Source organism: Uranotaenia lowii, chromosome 3, assembly GCF_029784155.1.
Source record: "Uranotaenia lowii strain MFRU-FL chromosome 3, ASM2978415v1, whole genome shotgun sequence".
In the NCBI taxonomy this organism is placed as follows: domain Eukaryota; kingdom Metazoa; phylum Arthropoda; class Insecta; order Diptera; family Culicidae; genus Uranotaenia; species Uranotaenia lowii.
In genome coordinates this window covers 221,883,832-221,901,961 of record NC_073693.1, presented here as the reverse complement: position 1 = coordinate 221,901,961, position 18,130 = coordinate 221,883,832, and the positions used below count along the sequence as shown (strand labels likewise).

Genomic DNA, 18,130 nt, shown 5'->3' with positions numbered 1-18,130 from the left:
ACTTGTAAATGATGTTAATTCTATAAACCATCCAAAATAGACCGAAATTAAACCACTCCTACACATACCGAGAGTAAATAAGAAATGTGAATCACCGAAATGGATTGCAATTTTCTGAATTAACGAGTGATTTGAGTTTAAAACACATTTTGAAATTCATATGAATGAGGATTATCATAATAATTTATATTCACTTACACAGACTTCCGGAATTAGATTACTATAGAGTCCCGTGTCGGTAAGGTGACTCGACTAAAAATTTTCAAAATGTATATTTGATCAACTAAAAACAAATTTCGATTCTCCCAAAAACATATAGGAGAAATAAATCTGTTTCAACAAGAACAAAGCGCAACTGTATGCTAGTGCCCTTGCATACCCTATTCCGTGTAATGTTTTTAATTATTTATAGGTATATCAATATTTATAATTAACTTTTTATAGTTCTATGCAAGGAAATTGTAAACGAATATATTGTAAAACATATAGGCATATAGTCAATTGTACTGAACCAATCGTGCACGGACTAACCCAGGGTGCTTAAAGCTAGGGTGTAAGCATTTTGAGGAAAAGTAGGCAAGGGGTACCAAAAGTTTCTCATTGGTGGGGGGTGGAGACGGCGCGTTTTTTTGACAGCGAAGTTTTCGTCTACCATGCGCCCATGCCTACGATTACGATTGCCTGTCACAAGACGGACGATTCCGTGCATTGCTATAAGAACACACCTGAAGCTTTACACGCCTTGGTCGATTCCGTGATTTGGTATATTAACCCACCCGTAAATGTACTCACCTTGGACTAACCGAGACGAATGTAAACAAAATTTCACAATTTTTGTCGGTGGCAAACAGGAAGTAAAAATAGTTGCTCCGGTATTGAATTGGCTAATCAGGATACTTGTAAGTAACAATGATGTCCGAAACTTTAACCGGTACAAGCATCGGGATAATAATTTGTTTCTCTTTAGGGTAGCAGTAGACTGTAGTGGATGAATGATGTTGGAATTTGGGGAAGTTGCGTTTAAAATCAACGCCAATATGAGATTCCCGTTCTATAAGAAGAAATACCAGCAAAAAATAACCGTAGACTCATATCACGGACCAGTGAATCCGGTGGAGGAAGCCAAGGTTGTTGACAAAAAGGAAGCATACCTCCTTCAACCTCTGGCCAAAGAAGTCTAGTGACCAGCGCATTGACATCTCCAGCAGTTTCCTGTTGATTGATAAACTGATCTCTTGGAACAGTACCTTGCATGGAAGCAGCACCACAATGATATCCAAAACCCATTTATCTAGTTAGCACAAAAGGAAGTCCAGGTAAGAGAACAGTGAACTCCATTTTTTGGTCATTTTTTTATGCAAACATTACTGCAGAGTGCAGAATAGCAGTTTCATTGTTATTAGTAGCATTTTTAACTCTGCTACATATAAGCGAGTAAAAGCTTAAAACAAAAACTTGCACTGCTGAAATCGTATTATAGCAGATTTCGCAGAATGGTCTATTGAATAGTTTAAACGCCTTGGTAATTTTTTTCCAATACTTCCATTTCTGAGGAAGATTCATCCCTAGTTTGGTATAGACAACGCCTGGAATGTGGATTAAGAAACAAATTGTGGTTTTCATCCTTTATCAATGAGTTAATAACATAAAGGCGCTAGTGTTAGGGTACACCGGGGTCAGTGGACACTTTGGCTTTTTCAACAAAATTTTTAATTTTTGTTTAGTTCTATTAAAAACGTTGAATTTAATTGTAATCTTTCCTATAATTGTATAGAAGAACAATTTAGACATACACGTTTATACCGACATTTTTTCCGTTTCGGGATGTTAGGGAAAGAAACAGCATTTTTTAATGAGGAAAAAAGTTTATATAACTCAAACAAACTTTAATTATGATTCCAGACTTGAACTGATGTAGGTGGAGACGGCTTGCTTACACATTATTTCGAAGAGAAAATTGTTGTTTTCGCTTACCCCATGAAGTGAGGTGAGTGGAGCCAAGAACAATGCATAACAAATCATATGGTATCATTTGCATATTTTAAGCTTTTCTCTACACAGATAAAAAAATGTAACCTTACAATACAAGTGATTTTACATTTCTACATCGTCGCTTGGAAATTTTTGAAAAAGAGCATAGCAGCTCAACCATTTCTATGAAAATTACATGTCAATGCACGCTTATTCCAGCGCCGGTGTCAGTTTGTCAGTTTTGTTTTGTTTCCATTCTTATTCGTTTCCCGTCCCGTGCTGCGTCGGCAAAAGATGTTAGTTTTTTTTTCAATCAAATCGTGGTTGCTGATTAAAGGTAAATCAATATTAAAAAGAACTGTGATTGACTTGATAATTTCACACTAATTGCTGTTCTTTACAGGAAATATTGATGCTGAATCCCCAAAACATCATAGCCCCAACTGTGCGACAATTTTCTGCTTTCTTATCGACCCAGCAGTCGAGCCGCCGTCGTCGGCGGATTCGGCAACAAAGATCAGTGCAAGTGTTGTTAATCCATCAGCAAGTGTGATTAACGTGAAATAAAGTTTTTCCTGCATAAAAACGGTAATTTTTTTGATTTTGCGAAACCACTCCTTGTCCAATAAGATTTGTGAGATGTGCTAAATAATGTAAATGTACAGTAAACAACAGCAATGAATGCTACCGGGAATTTACATGAAACGTGCAGTATTATCACTTGTAAATAGCCGATTCCTTTCTACCCATGCAGTTGCATGTAAATCTACGTGGATTTTTCTAAGTGTGTACAGCATTGTTAAAACCCATATTCTGCAAAAAATTAAGCCTTGTTTTATCAGAATTCATCCAACACTGATTATTTTAATGATTTTTCAAAGTTGAACTATACGAACGAAAGTCTCAATTTGCCCCGGTGTTTTTTACTGTGCTTCATGCGCATTTTTTGCATATTTTTTTAACATAAATTCAGGCGTTTAGCCAGATGGAATAATGTGCTAGGATATATAGCAACTAAAATCGAGTGTGAAAGTTTAACTTTTTTCTCTTTTTTTCTATGTATGCGAAGAAATTAAAACAAATTTGGCTATCATGTATTGTTAGAATTCTTGTTTCTCCTGGTTAAGCAGAATTTGACTTGCGGTTTTTCAAATCTTTTTCAGAATTACAATTTTAAAGGTTTTCTAATAAAGCTACAGTTTTTATGAATGAGTAACACTAGATTTTATTCGAATTTCATAACATTCATATGGAAATTAAAACTTTTTCTGTTGTACCTACTTAGTTGAAATTCTACGGAAGACTGATGGATAACATTCTAATTGGAACTAAATGCCAGTTACTTTGCATGGTCATAAAAGTGCTTATGTTCATGATAGGAGCAGTCACGTATACCGTGCATGGTAAAACGCCTTAATGTATGCTACCCATACAACTATCTTATTGTTGGAGCGAATAATCCGATAATCATTTTTTCAATTGAAGATTTCTTCAAAAACCATACACATGAAAAATGGTGACGGCAAATTGAAATTGAACTTCCAGAGTAAACTTTTACAGCAATTTAAAATCAAATTGGGCTATCACGCCATGAAAGCAAAATTTGCTATTTGTTTGAATGACTTAAGGTAGTAAACAACTTTTTTGCCTTTTTTGAGCTAAAGTTTTGAAAGCATATTGATCCCAAATTTTGCTTTCAAAGAAAATTTTGATGCCCTATATTGGCATCATTATGCTCTCCAGGCTCTCGGAAAACGAGGTGTAGTTGGGGTCTCAGTTTTAGCAAAATTTGGTATCACTTTGCTAACCATGTATAGAAATTTTTGCTCTCATTTTTGCTGTGTACCACCTTATGTCAAGCAAAATGATAGCAAATTTAACTCTCAGGGCGTGATAGCAAAGTTTGCTATAATTTTGCCATAAATGCCTGCTCGGGTTAAGATGCGAGAAATTATGTCATCATAATTTTGATATCATTGAAAGATAACTTTATTACAATACATTAAATTAAAAATTGATTCAATGTAGTGTTATCTAAATGTTGCATCGAACCCCGCTGTTGCATGATGCCCCGTTTGACGGTATAGCTTGTATTCGAATAAAGTATAAAGTTTATTAGTTGACACATAGCCTTTATGTTTTTCATCTTTGAAAGATTTCATGAACTCAAAATGGCTGCAATTGGAAAAAAACGTGTTGTTGAAGGTGTACGCAATCTTTGTTTTACCAAAAAAAAAACAGTTTTAAGTAAGTTATTTTTATTATAAAGTTCAGTTGGATTTTTTTAGTTTGTTTTTTTATTCAATCAATTCAATCAATTGCAAAGATTACAGAGAGAGTACACATTAAATTAAATCTTTCCCTCACAGTAAGCACCGTAAGCTGGACCTTTGGCGTAAGAAGCAATCGGCTTTTCAACAACGATAAAACTGGAACTTCAATCACTTGCAAGATGTATTTAAGAAGGTAAGTCTTTAATTCAATTGATTTTTCTGATTCCTGTAAAACAGACCATGCATTCATCTGCTTTCAGATTTAACTTCTCAAACCTCCGGCTTGGATTCGGAACAGAAGCTTGAAATAGTCGGCTCGGATGATGGGTCACCGATGGAAGACAGCAGCTGTAATATGTTTAACATGAAAAAGTTTTGGTAAACAATTCTTCCAAAAATATAATCAAAGTAAAATTGTGTTTAAACAAACAGAAAATCTCTTTATTTTTAAACGCCGAAAAGTAGATAAGAAAATATCGATGAATAACAATTTGCTGCCTATTTTCTGGCGTTTTGCAAACGAATATTTCACACATATAACATCTATGTGTGAACTTTCATAATGTTCATGTGTTGCATATAGCGCTGAAATATTTCCTAATACATATGTGTGACACATAGTTTTTAATTGGGATACAAATTGCAAAAATCTATATAGCCTGACACATACCCGAAATGTGTGGAATTTTTGCAGTGTATAAATAAATAAAAAATTCTCTCTTATTTTAATTCCGGCGAACATGCCATTACAATTATAATCACTATGTGAAATTGCCCAAATACCCACTCAGGTCAAATTTGGTTTAATTGGCTTAATAAATTCTCGGGCTATGCAGACATTTCTCTTTTCTTTGAGATGAATGTTCCTATGAATATATGGTAACCCTGTTTCAGTTAGGAGATAGGAAGAGGGAGGGAGTCTACCTTACAATTTTTTACATAACTCGAGAACTAATCTAGCTAATGGAACGAAATTTGGCATGGTAGGGTATTGGAATAAGAGAAATGGGGAATAAGAAGAGAGGAGAAGGGCTTCCAAATATTTTTTATTGCATAGCTTGAGAACTATTCGACCAAATCGAAACAATTTTGGTTTTTGGGTACGAGAAATGGTTCTATGAATATTTGACACCCCTCTCTTCTTCCATTGGAGAGATAGAAAGGAGTAGGGTCTCCTTTACAATTTTCAATGTAGATGGAAAACTAATGAAGCAAATGGCACCATAATCGACATGAGAAGGTATTGGAATACGAGAAATGTTTCTATGATATTTTGAGAACCCTCTGTTCTTCCAGTGGGAGAACTTCTAGGGGGAAGGATGCTCCCATACAATTTTTTACATTACTCGGGAACTTACCCCGCCATTGTAACCAAATTTGGAATGGGAGGGTATTTGAGTACGAGGAATATTTATATAAAAATTTACTACCGCTTCTTCTAGTGGGCTAATAGGAAGGAGAGAGAGGGAGGGGGCTGATTTACAATTTTTCGAATAACTCGAGAACTAATTGAGCAAATGGAACCAAATTTGGCGTGGGAGGCTTTTGAATACGAGAAATGGTTATATGCTTATTTGAGACTCCTTTCTCCTTCAATTGGGGACAAAGTTAGGGAAGAAGGGTGCTCACATACAATAACTTTGCTAAGCCAAGAACTCATCCAACAAAAAGAATCGTTAATTACATAGTAGTACATAGGAATAATTACATAGAAGTACATAGGAAGTGGGGAGAGGGCCTTAATACAATTTTGTTGGTATAACTGGAGAAGTAATAAAGCAAATAGAATAAAATTTACAGAACCTTCTGCATTGCAACGTGGAGAAGGGGAGGACTTTTTTGGCATAAATCGAGTTCTTATCAAGCAATAGAGACCATATTACGTAAGAGAGGTTGTAATTAGAGCCCCTCCCTTGAGATCTTGAAAATTTATCAGACAAACGGAGCGAAATGTGATGCTATTTAGATACTATTTATCCATGGTAGTATGTGTGCTCTCTCCGCATTGAATTGAGGAAAGGGTGATGGTTCTATATCAGTAAAACATACATTTTGGCATAATTAAAGAATCAATGGAGCTTATAACAACAGATCAAAAATTCGAGATCTCGGATAACTTATTTAGAGATCAAGTTTCAGATAATGAGATTTAATAATATTTGTAGCGCAATTCGAAACTCCAGTTGTAGCTCCCATTTAAGAGCTGTTGCTTTTGAATTATGTTTAAACTTTATTTAAAATTTTTGTATAATATTTTACCATACCCGTATAACTTATCGAAAATTCTTCCCATATGCTCAGTGCTGCTCCCTTCTTAGAAGAAGCATCAGAACAAGCGACTAAAATAGCTTGTACATTGTACACCCTCCATGGGAGTCAATGGTTTTAACATTCAACAACGTAAACATCAAATAACATACAACATTATCAAAGTAACCGTTGATCGTATTCGCACTGTTGGTATCAATTTTAACATGCTTGTTTTTATGAGCGAATAAACTCACAATTGAGCATTCAATAGATGATTTTCTTCTCGAACAGAGTAAAATAGGATAAGCTGAGTTTCGGTTTCATTCAAATGCAAATCAAGTGTTCTCTGGATGTTAATATTAGGTTACCAATTCGTCCAAAAGATCAATCAAAATATATTTTCATCATTTAAAGTATCGTAGATGGCTCTGCTGTACTTACTTGCAACAGATAAACATTTCAAACTGATTGGTTTTTCCAAGACACACATTGTTCAGATTCATGAATCTTGTTGCCTGAACCCTTAAGATGGCGTCACCAACATCGAAGGTCGATATAGATAAAAGATTGTTCGTGGCAAAGCCTTCTTCATTATCTTGAAGTGACGTTATCTTTGATTATACATACGAAATAAAACTAAATTAAAATAATTTACAAAAATTCCATTTATTTTGGGAGGTGTAGCAAAGCACACCGGGTCAGTCAGTTAATTTTCCTAACTTATCATTGGGTCGCCTGAAGGAAATTTTCATTGCATTCTTAAAATTAACCGAAGATAAACCACTGCAGAACGAAGTCATGTGCAGTCATAAGTTAGCAGTCCAATTCAGTGCGCTGCGTATAATATAAAACTAAAATTAATAGTCTCGAATGAAAAAACGCATGCTTTCTTTTCATGGTTGTGTTGCAATCTATGTATACCAAATCTGAACTTTACGTGAAATCTAAAGTTCAGTTTTTTTTCCTGTGCATGATACCTTTTGTATTCTATTCTCAAAACGTCCCAAACGATTAGCACTGGAGCGGCACGATTTTTGCCGATAACGATGATCGCACGGAAACATATTTCACATAATATCCCAATCCGGAACACGAAAACAAATGGCTTCATTTCCGGCAGCCGGCCAACTAACCAGCAGAGCTCATGGCGGGAAATTGTCTGGCGAAAAAGACCGGCTCGTCTGTCCGAGATCGATAAATTTGAGCTGATGGTGGTCCAATTTTGTTTGGCATTACGCAAAAATCTAAATAGGTAGTCGGGAGTCTAGGTTAGCCAACGAACCAGGTTAGGTATCTGGCTAGCTTGGCAAAGTGAACCGAAAGCTGTCAGAAACATGGCACCTCGGGGACCTGTCAAAGCTCAGTGCTTAATCCACTAATGGGATGCAGGAGTGGCTGATGTTCGATGATGTGCATGTAGGAATGGGAGGTACAATGTGTGCGCGTTGTTTTTTTGCCCATTTTCTGTATGTACGTACATTTCTTTTGCTTCAGGGGGTTCCAGAGAAATGGAAATTATTTTTATCCTACATTTCCTGGCTTAATGGGGATTGTTGTGTATGGAATGGAATAGAACAACATTATCATATGTGTGTATACGAGAAGATATGGCGCACATGGCGAAAATTCCCGGCCATCACTTTACGCAAACGGCGTGAAAATGCACCGTCCATCCACCGGGATCGGATGGTTCTCTCCTGGAGAGCCAACAATGTTGTTGTTGTTTTGTACCGTGAAAATAACAATTCACTCAAAATGGTTTTATTATGCTAATCAATTAGCATACACACGGCGGGCTACATTCGGGAAATCAAGGGTGATTTTATGCAGCGGAAGAAGGAAAAGTGAGAGGGATCACGTCACATTTAGACCATTCAGAGAAAATTGTTCGTGTGAAAACGAAAACTCCCATAATGTTTTGAAGGAAAGAGAGAGACAGCGCGCGAAAACAAAAATGTACAAATGCGATAAAAATGCCATTCCCGAGATAAACATAATATTCACATAAATTGCAATAATATTTGCTCGCTGCGGTTGTTTGTTGATGATTGTGCTGCTCTATGTAATGTTGTGGTTATGGGATATGTTATTATTTTGGAAATAAACTCAATTAAATAAAAAAATAAGCTAAAAAATTTTTCATAATGATAATAATTGTTTCCATTAAAGCAAGCAATTAGGCAGGGTTCTGTTTCCGCTTTCGTTTAGATGACTTCAATCAACGAGACTTATTAAAAATTCTCCCGGTACACCTGTTATTTTCGATCGCTTTACACCACATCAAGACCCGCTAAGCGTGAAGGCTATTATTAACAAAAAATGTAAACAAGTGACGTTACAATGAACCCCAACAACGATAATGATTGATGGCTTGAGCTGCAATTGAAAAATACGGTAGCTTAAACATATGCATAATAAACAATTTCGCACAACTACAAACTGTTGATTATACTTTTCGAGCTGGCTGTTCATTAAGGAGTACCTATTCAAATAAAAGAGGATTCTGGATTCAATACTTCCGTGTCGCTCAGATATACTGAAATTTATATCTTTGAAAGTATTAGGATTGCAATTGATAAATGGGAAAAATTTCATTATAGAATTTCAAAAATGCTTTTTGCTGCTTGGCCCAAAAGCTAATAGCAGTTTTTTTAAACAAAAAAACCAGCAGGTTTCTATGGAATAAAAGTTGGCATAAATCACGAATAGCTCCAGGCATCTGCGACATAATTTTTTCACTAGGATGATCCATTTATTTTCTACTATGGTAGACCTAAAATAATACAAAAAATGAAAAGAAGAAAAAGTGAAAATTTCAATGACAAATTACACCGAGTTGAAAACAAAAAAGTCAAACATAATGACAAAATAAAATAAAATTGTAACAAAAAAAATAATTTGTTAAAAATTAAAAAAAATGGAAAAAAATATCATAAATTACAATTTTTTTTTTTTACACTTGTCAGTTTTGTTATTTTGTCACTTTTGTAATTTTTGTAATTTTTGTAATTTTTGTAATTTTTGTAATTTTTGTAATTTTTGTAATTTTTGTAATTTTTGTAATTTTTGTAATTTTTTTAATTTTTGTAATTTTTGTAATTTTTGTAATTTTTGTAATTTTTGTAATTTTTGTAATTTTTGTAATTTTTGTAATTTTTGTAATTTTTGTAATTTTTGTAATTTTTGTAAGTTTTGTAATTTTTGTAATTTTTGTAATTTTTGTAATTTTTGTAATTTTTGTAATTTTTGTAATTTTTGTCATTTTTTGCATTTTTGTCATTTTTGTCATTTTTGTCATTTTTGTCATTTTTGTCATTTTTGTCATTTTTGTCATTTTTGTCATTTTTGTCATTTTTGTCATTTTTGTCATTTTTGTCATTTTTGTCATTTTTGTCATTTTTGTCATTTTTGTCATTTTTGTCATTTTTGTCATTTTTGTCATTTTTGTCATTTTTGTCATTTTTGTCATTTTTGTCATTTTTGTCATTTTTGTCATTTTTGTCATTTTTGTCATTTTTGTCATTTTTGTCATTTCTGTCATTTTTGTCATTTTTGTCATTTTTGTCATTTTTGTCATTTTTGTTATTTTTGTCATTTTTGTCATTTTTGTCATTTTTGTCATTTTTGTCATTTTTGTCATTTTTGTCATTTTTGTCATTATTGTCATTTTTGTCATTATTGTCATTTTTGTCATTTTTGTCATTTTTGTCAATTTTGTCATTTTTGTCATTTTTGTCATTTTTGTCATTTTTGTCATTTTTGTCATTTTTGTCATTTTTGTCATTTTTGTCATTTTTGTCATTTTTGTCATTTTTGTCATTTTTGTCATTTTTGTCATTTTTGTCATTTTTGTCATTTTTGTCATTTTTGTCATTTTTGTCATTTTTGTCATTTTTGTCATTTTTGTCATTTTTGTCATTTTTGTCATTTTCGTCATTTTTGTCATTTTTGTCATTTTTGTCATTTTTGTCATTTTTGTCATTTTTGTCATTTTTGTCATTTTTGTCATTTTTGTCATTTTTGTCATTTTTGTCATTTTTGTCATTTTTGTCATTTTTGTCATTTTTGTCATTTTTGTCATTTTTGTCATTTTTGTCATTTTTGTCATTTTTGTCATTTTTGTCATTTTTGTCATTTTTGTCATTTTTGTCATTTTTGTCATTTTTGTCATTTTTGTCATTTTTGTCATTTTTGTCATTTTTGTCATTTTTGTCATTTTTGTCATTTTTGTCATTTTTGTCATTTTTGTCATTTTTGTCATTTTTGTCATTTTTGTCATTTTTGTCATTTTTGTCATTTTTGTCATTTTTGTCATTTTTGTCATTTTTGTCATTTTTGTCATTTTTGTCATTTTTGTCATTTTTGTTATTTTTGTCATTTTTGTCATTTTTGTCATTTTTGTCATTTTTGTCATTTTTGTCATTTTTGTCATTTTTGTCATTTTTGTCATTTTTGTCATTTTTGTCATTTTTGTCATTTTTGTCATTTTTGTCATTTTTGTCATTTTTGTCATTTTTGTCATTTTTGTCATTTTTGTCATTTTTGTCATTTTTGTCATTTTTGTCATTTTTGTCATTTTTGTAATTTTTTGTAATTTTTTGTAATTTTTTGTCATTTATGTCATTTTTGTCATTTATGTCATTTATGTCATTTATGTCATTTATGTCATTTTTGTCATTTTTGTCATTTTTGTCATTTTTGTCATTTTTATCATTTTTGTCATTTTTGTCATTTCTGTCATTTCTGTCATTTTTGTCATTTTTGTCATTTTTGTAATTTTTGTAATTTTTGTCATTTTTGTAATTTTTGTCATTTTTGTCATTTTTGTCATTTTTGTCATTTTTGTCATTTTTGTCATTTTTGTCATTTTTGTCATTTTTGTCATTTTTGTCATTTTTGTCATTTTTGTCATTTTTGTCATTTTTGTCATTTTTGTCATTTTTGTCATTTTTGTCATTTTTGTCATTTTTGTCATTTTTGTCATTTTTGTCATTTTTGTCATTTTTGTCATTTTTGTCATTTTTGTCATTTTTGTCATTTTTGTCATTTTTGTCATTTTTGTCATTTTTGTCATTTTTGTCATTTTTGTCATTTTTGTCATTTTTGTCATTTTTGTCATTTTTGTCATTTTTGTCATTTTTGTCATTTTTGTCATTTTTGTCATTTTTGTCATTTTTGTCATTTTTGTCATTTTTGTCATTTTTGTCATTTTTGTCATTTTTGTCATTTTTGTCATTTTTGTCATTTTTGTCATTTTTGTCATTTTTGTCATTTTTGTCATTTTTGTCATTTTTGTCATTTTTGTCATTTTTGTCATTTTTGTCATTTTTGTCATTTTTGTCATTTTTGTCATTTTTGTCATTTTTGTCATTTTTGTCATTTTTGTCATTTTTGTCATTTTTGTCATTTTTGTCATTTTTGTCATTTTTGTCATTTTTGTCATTTTTGTCATTTTTGTCATTTTTGTCATTTTTGTCGTTTTTGTCATTTTTGTCATTTTTGTCATTTTTGTCATTTTTGTCATTTTTGTCATTTTTGTCATTTTTGTCATTTTTGTCATTTTTGTCATTTTTGTCATTTATGTCATTTTTTGTCATTTTTGTCATTTTTGTTGTTTTTGTCATTTTTGTCATTTTTGTTATTTTTGTTATTTTTGTCATTTTTATCAATTTTATCAATCTTGCCGTTTCTGTTTGAAATTCGCTGTACATAATTTTTCATTTAAAATTAAATTTCTTCTTATTTTTCGGGGTTTTAATTTATTTTCCGGATCACCATAATGGAAACTCAATGGACCACCCTAGTGAACTTAAGTCTTAGATGCTTTATAACATTCAAATGGGGAACATAAGGTTTTTAAGAGCGTTTGGTGTTTTTTAAATGTCAATTTTTAAACATTCTACAGAAAGCTACCGGATATTTTTCGTAATAACACCAGATTTCTTGTGCTTTTTTAAGTCATCTGGCATTTTGACATTTTGCTCTTTGACACACCTAAATCGAGTCCGTTTGAGCTGAATAGTTGCACAGTTTTTTGGTCAATCAACTAAATTTTAATGATCCGTTTCTTGAAATTCGCATGAGCTCTTTCGTTGCTCTACGTTTGCTACAAGTAGAATTCTACTACGATATAAATTACATGAAATTATGTGAATTCTGTTCCCTATGAGAGCTCAGTTTTCTAACTGAAATTCATGTACGTACATTCACATGATTTTCATGGTGGCAAAAATCTATGTACATATTCACGTAGCGTTCAGGTGAAAAGTTTTTTGAGTGTTGCGATTCCAATAAACTTCCAACTGTATCGAAAAGTCATTAGCAACTTCTAAAACTAGTTTGCTCAAAAATGGGGGAACTTTTTTTTCTGTGTGCATCCAAGTAAAAGTTTGTTTACATGCTTAAGGGGGAGTAGGGTCTAACGGGGAAAAAAACACCATTTTCACGAATTTTTTATAGAGCTATCGTTCAAACAAATGTATTCAAATTTTTTGCATTATACAAAGCACATTACGGAAAAAAGTCCCTGGAGTGGTATGCCGCTAACAACATTCAGGTTGTGCTCAAGGATAAAAACGCTCCCAACACACCAGAATTTTGCTAGATTGAAAACTACTGGGCGATAGTTAACCGAAAAGCAGTTTAAGGAAAATTGGCGTTTTGCGGCGGAAAAAATTAAAAATGTAACTGTACAAAATATGATGCCAGGCGTCAAACGAAAAAATCGCCAATTTGGACATAGAACTTCGAAAAGAAAGATACTTTGATATTTTTAATAAACTTATAATCGATTTACTCGGACCTTAGTTTGACCACTTTTTGATCCGAACACCCTTTAGGATGAAAAAAATTGAGGCCATCAGAAACAGAGGAAGATGGGTGCCCAAATGATAGTTTCGAGAAAACGCGCTTCAAAGTACTCAAGTTGCTCGATATTTCATTGGTTTTTTTTTTCAATTCAAACCGTTTAAAATGAATCGAAAAAATGCTTACAAAAATTTTAAAGTTCTGAGTTTTGCATCAGATGTGGATTAAGATAAACAGAATCGATTGGTAAATTTAACTCAAAATCGATGATTTTGGCACTTATCTCTCTCTGATTCTGAGGGCCTCACCTAACAATAATAAAAACATTGAAATTTGGAACGAACATTTCGCCAAGCCTTTCGGGAATTCCATTTGTAAAAGTAATTTAAAATTTCGTCTGATCAATAGCCCCGTATTGGAAAGCGCTGAGAAATCAACCCCTGGAAATTCGTTCCGCTTTTTCTCCGGAGAACCATAGCGAATATGAGCTCCGTGGCTCATCCCTCTGTTTGAAAGGTGAAAAATCGTTTTCTCAACAATAAAATTTATGATCATGTCCCTGAATTTAGACGTTTGAAAACCATCCTCCCTCTTCCCTCATTCTTTTCGTACGCTCTAAATTTAGAACGTCCTTCAAGAAAATTTCCTATAGTGGGTAATTTTGTTTGTTTTTTTTTTTCATTCCACGTCTATTGGCACATATTTTTATTTATGGGATAGGTTTTGAGTCAGTTTTCTTTTTTTACTTGCATTCGGGAAAGATGAGAAAACAAATGACACTTATTTATCACCTATTTTTTATTCTTCATACTATAAATACATCGCTCGCGCGTAAGTGGATGTGGATGTTTTTTTTTCGCACTCGAAATTCGCACACGATTATTATTGGTCGCCATATGGTGGCAAACGATGATTTCTCCCTCCCAAAGTGAAAATGAAGAGAAAAAAAAATACGAAGTTAAATTGCCAAATGTGCGAGGGAGTGAGGTTTGCCAAATCATATAATGCATATTTATGGCTTTATTTGGTTTTATAATTTAGATGAAATCACCACTTGGGAGGTGATGAATGTGCTATATTTTTTATTATCAGTTTGGAGGGATTTGTGCCTAAATTTCAACGCATTTGGTTTCCAATACTATTGGTGGTGATTCTTGTGAAAAGTTTTAAAATGATCTCAGTTTTATTTGTAAAATATGTGAATCCATCATCTTGTTAAAAAAAAGTTTCTTGAGCTAAATAATTTAAAAATACACGTTACACACTATAAAATACCTTTTTTTAAATCAGCTGTTAAAGAGAGTTCAATGTCTAAATTGTGTAATCCTAAACCCGTTTTGTATAGCGTACTACAAAGTTTTAGTTTTAACCTGCCCAGGCTCTTTTACCTGAATTTAATGTCTTTCGAAGCTTCAACCGCTCCAAAATTGGGAGCAATAAATTTATGGCGATGTATTCTTTTTATGACGACAGAGCCCTAAAACATCGGTGTAAAAACAGAAATTTACTGCTATCAGGGCCTACAGTTTAATTGAGACGGCTCTAGCTCTGATAAAGTGTAGCAAAAAATTAGAAGTGAAATAAAATAAGCAGCCTTTATTTGATTTTTTTTGTGAAGTTTAAGACTTTATTTGTAAATTATGTTGTTGTTCTTGAAAAAAATGTATTTTTGACAAAATTTTAGTTTTTTAGTATTTGAATATTTTTTCAAATTCATTTATTAGCAAAAAGATAAGAGAAAGTTTGAAGTTGACACTTACCGATCTCTAGAAGCCAAATATCGACGAACAGTCATCTTAAATTACCTGAAAAAAGAGAAGGAGAAAAGGTGTGAGAAATTATTACGATTAAATTTCAATAGAAAAAGATAAGGGCCAAGAGGACTTCCAATTGGTACCTTAGATAATGTTATAAACCGTGGTGTATCTATTTTTACCCGGGTTTTATTTTTCAAAGTAGCAAAACTATCGGACAAGAAATCTGAATTTATAATACAACTGTTTAGGAATTTAAAGCAATCGGCAAGCATGAGATCACTCAATCGATAGTGAAGACGTTGTTTATGTTATTTCACCATCAATACAGCGTATTTTTCATGCTAGCTCATAGTCATGATCATCGTATACATATTTTGCATCTCTCCATTCGATTTTTTTTCGGTAAACTTCAACAGATTGGTTCGAGAATTAGTGTGGGCGTAACTTTCTACAAGAAGAAAATAAATCCAAAAATTTAAGAAGCGTTGCCACCGGATGTGACATTTTTACACCATTGATGTAATTTTTAACAGTCAGGATGGCCGAGCGGTCTAAGGCGCTACGTTCAGGTCGTAGTCTTCTCTGAAGGCGTGGGTTCGAATCCCACTTCTGACAAGATTAATATTTTGCCGAAATTGAATATTTCCAAGACATAGTAGTAACGATGAATTTTGATTTAGAGATAATTACATATCTGGGTCTAAATCCAAATCATATCTGTAATCTAAAGATTAAACAAAGCAGCACGCAGAGAAAACTAGGCTTTTGAACCAAAACAAAAATGATTTTGTTTCAAAACATTCATTTTTTTGAATCTAACTCCTGTTTTATTTGAACCGAAAACTTTTGTTTTTGATTCAAAAAAATATTTTTTGAAACAAAGAATTAATTCTTTGAACTAAATATTTTTGGATTTTGAATTTAAGCAAATACTTTGATTCTAAATAAATGTTAATTGAGCTTATTTCTTTTAAAACAAAGTCAACTTTTTTTGAACCAAAGGAAAATGTTTTTTACTTGAAGAAATGATTCCTTTAAATAAAAACTTCAACCTTTGATTCAAAAGATATTTTGATTTGCCTTGCAAGAAGAATACAAAACCGAAAAATCGAATCAAGTTTGGCCGGTCGTGTGAAAATGTAGGTCAGAGTTAGCTATATTAGAAGGATTCAGGATGAAGTATGGTAAGTATGTTAATTAAAGAGTGAATATCGAAGATTTTCTATAAGTGATTGCGTTTTTACAGAACCAGAGCCGAAGGATGGTTTCCGTGGATGCCTCAACCAAGATGAAAGCTGCGCACGATGACACCGCTCCAAATCCAGCTGTCAGATCGACAAAAATTTGGACCGGATCGATTTTAGTGAACTAATTTGTGGCCAAGTGTTTCATCTGTTGTAAATAAAAATAAATTTAACATATAAATTTCTTTCTTTTTATTTTTTGAAATTCCTAATAGGAATTTCAAAACAACAGGAAATATGTCCTCCAATTGGAATAAATGGAAAATGGTTCAATGAACCAATCTTTTTAAATCTAAATCTAAATAACATTGTGGCGAACGAAAACAACTTTGTATCAAATGAAACTGTTTTTTGTTTCAAAGTATTAAGATTTTGATTCAAAGATTTTTCAAAAGAAAAATTCTTTGAAACAAAGGAAAATGCTTTTGAACCAAAAGAATTTTTATTTGTCCCAAAACCAAAGGAAAAAATCCTTTGTTTTTGCGGCACTTTCCTTTGAAATAAAAAACCTTTTCGCTGCGTGAGCATTTGATATTAATTTGAAATTGGCGAAATGGTCATGGAACTGATTTGTGTTCTCAATATTGATTTTTTTCTCCAATAATCTTACTAGTACCTCTGATCTTGAATAGTGTAACTTGTTATTCTGAATCTACACAAAAAATTATCTTTTGATGTTATACGATTGAAGTAAATTTAACCGTCATGACTTTATTTTCTTTAAGAGTTTTATAATGTTTTATTCTATTAGAATATATTGACAGTTTCACACGAACACCACCTTAGCAAGAGGCCTCAGCCCTAACCTCAAACCATGAGAGAACAGAATAGATTTTTGAGAAGGGCGCACGATAAACACGATTTTCCGATTCTAATATCGTCAGATTCGCCCTGTGGAAAAGCGATACACTGATGTTAGTATTTTGATTTTTTTGGGTGTTCAGGGATGCCGAGTGCATTGATATTTGGAAAATGATTATATTTTTTTTGATTGCATTCTTATTGAAAAACGTTTTCATGAGTACTGAGAATTTGCAACTTTCCCGTAGATTTCTATTCGAATGTGAAATTAAACGCTACATTTATCTTAACGAAATAATAACTGTCTGTAGCGCACACTTCAACAACGTGGCGAATTGTGTGGATATGTTTAAAATAATCAGAGCATGCAGGCTATTATTTTCATAGTCAACATAGACAGGGCTTTCATAAATTTACTTTTTTTGAAACGGTGAATGATTTTGCATTCGTTTAGAAGTTAAAACAACTGTTTTAAATCTACCAGCAGTACATGAAAATATATATCAGATGTTTTAAATTCACCTTGAAAAGTCATTAGAAAAAGATGGCTCATTTTCATCCATTTAGGGACGCCCTGTAATGAATTCAAACGTTTAGCTGTTGATGAGTTGAAAAATTGCATCTATTATTATAATTAGTTTAAAACAAACAAAAACTTTTTTTAGTAACGCAGCTAGCATCACTGGTGAGGCCGCCAGCACATCAAAGTTTGAAGTTATGGCTGAGGCCAATTTTTCGCCAATACTATCGTCCATATATACCCTTATATAAGGAATGTGATCGAAAAATGCAACACTTTGTTTCATGAATAACTTTTAAATTCATGGATTAATATTGATAAAATTTTCAGTTAAGCTACCTGGTAATGTAGTGTAGATGTATAAAAAGTTGTTTACAATCTGTCTAGTGGATTTTGAGATAGAGTTCAATACAGTAGTTCATTGTCAATTTTTTGGGCAGGATTGAGAAAGATCCTGGAAAATCCAAATGGGAGTCCTAAATCAGCTGGAAACCATCTATTCCACCA

At 32.3% G+C, this 18,130-nt stretch overlaps 1 long non-coding RNA gene and 1 other non-coding gene across 3 annotated transcripts in view; one reads left to right on the top strand and one right to left on the bottom strand.

Moving 5' to 3' along the window:
* Nucleotides 1-15,061: 15,061 nt before the first annotated feature.
* Nucleotides 15,062-18,130, bottom strand: part of LOC129757091 (uncharacterized) — a 264,495-nt gene continuing 261,426 nt past the window's right edge. For both annotated transcript variants that reach the window (XR_008739616.1, XR_008739615.1), the window contains exon 5: nucleotides 15,062-15,106. This is a non-coding gene — a long non-coding RNA (uncharacterized LOC129757091). The remainder of the gene's footprint in view (nucleotides 15,107-18,130) is intronic.
* Trnal-cag (transfer RNA leucine (anticodon CAG)) lies at nucleotides 15,591-15,673 on the top strand. Its single transcript has one exon. It is a non-coding gene; the product is annotated as a tRNA-Leu (tRNA).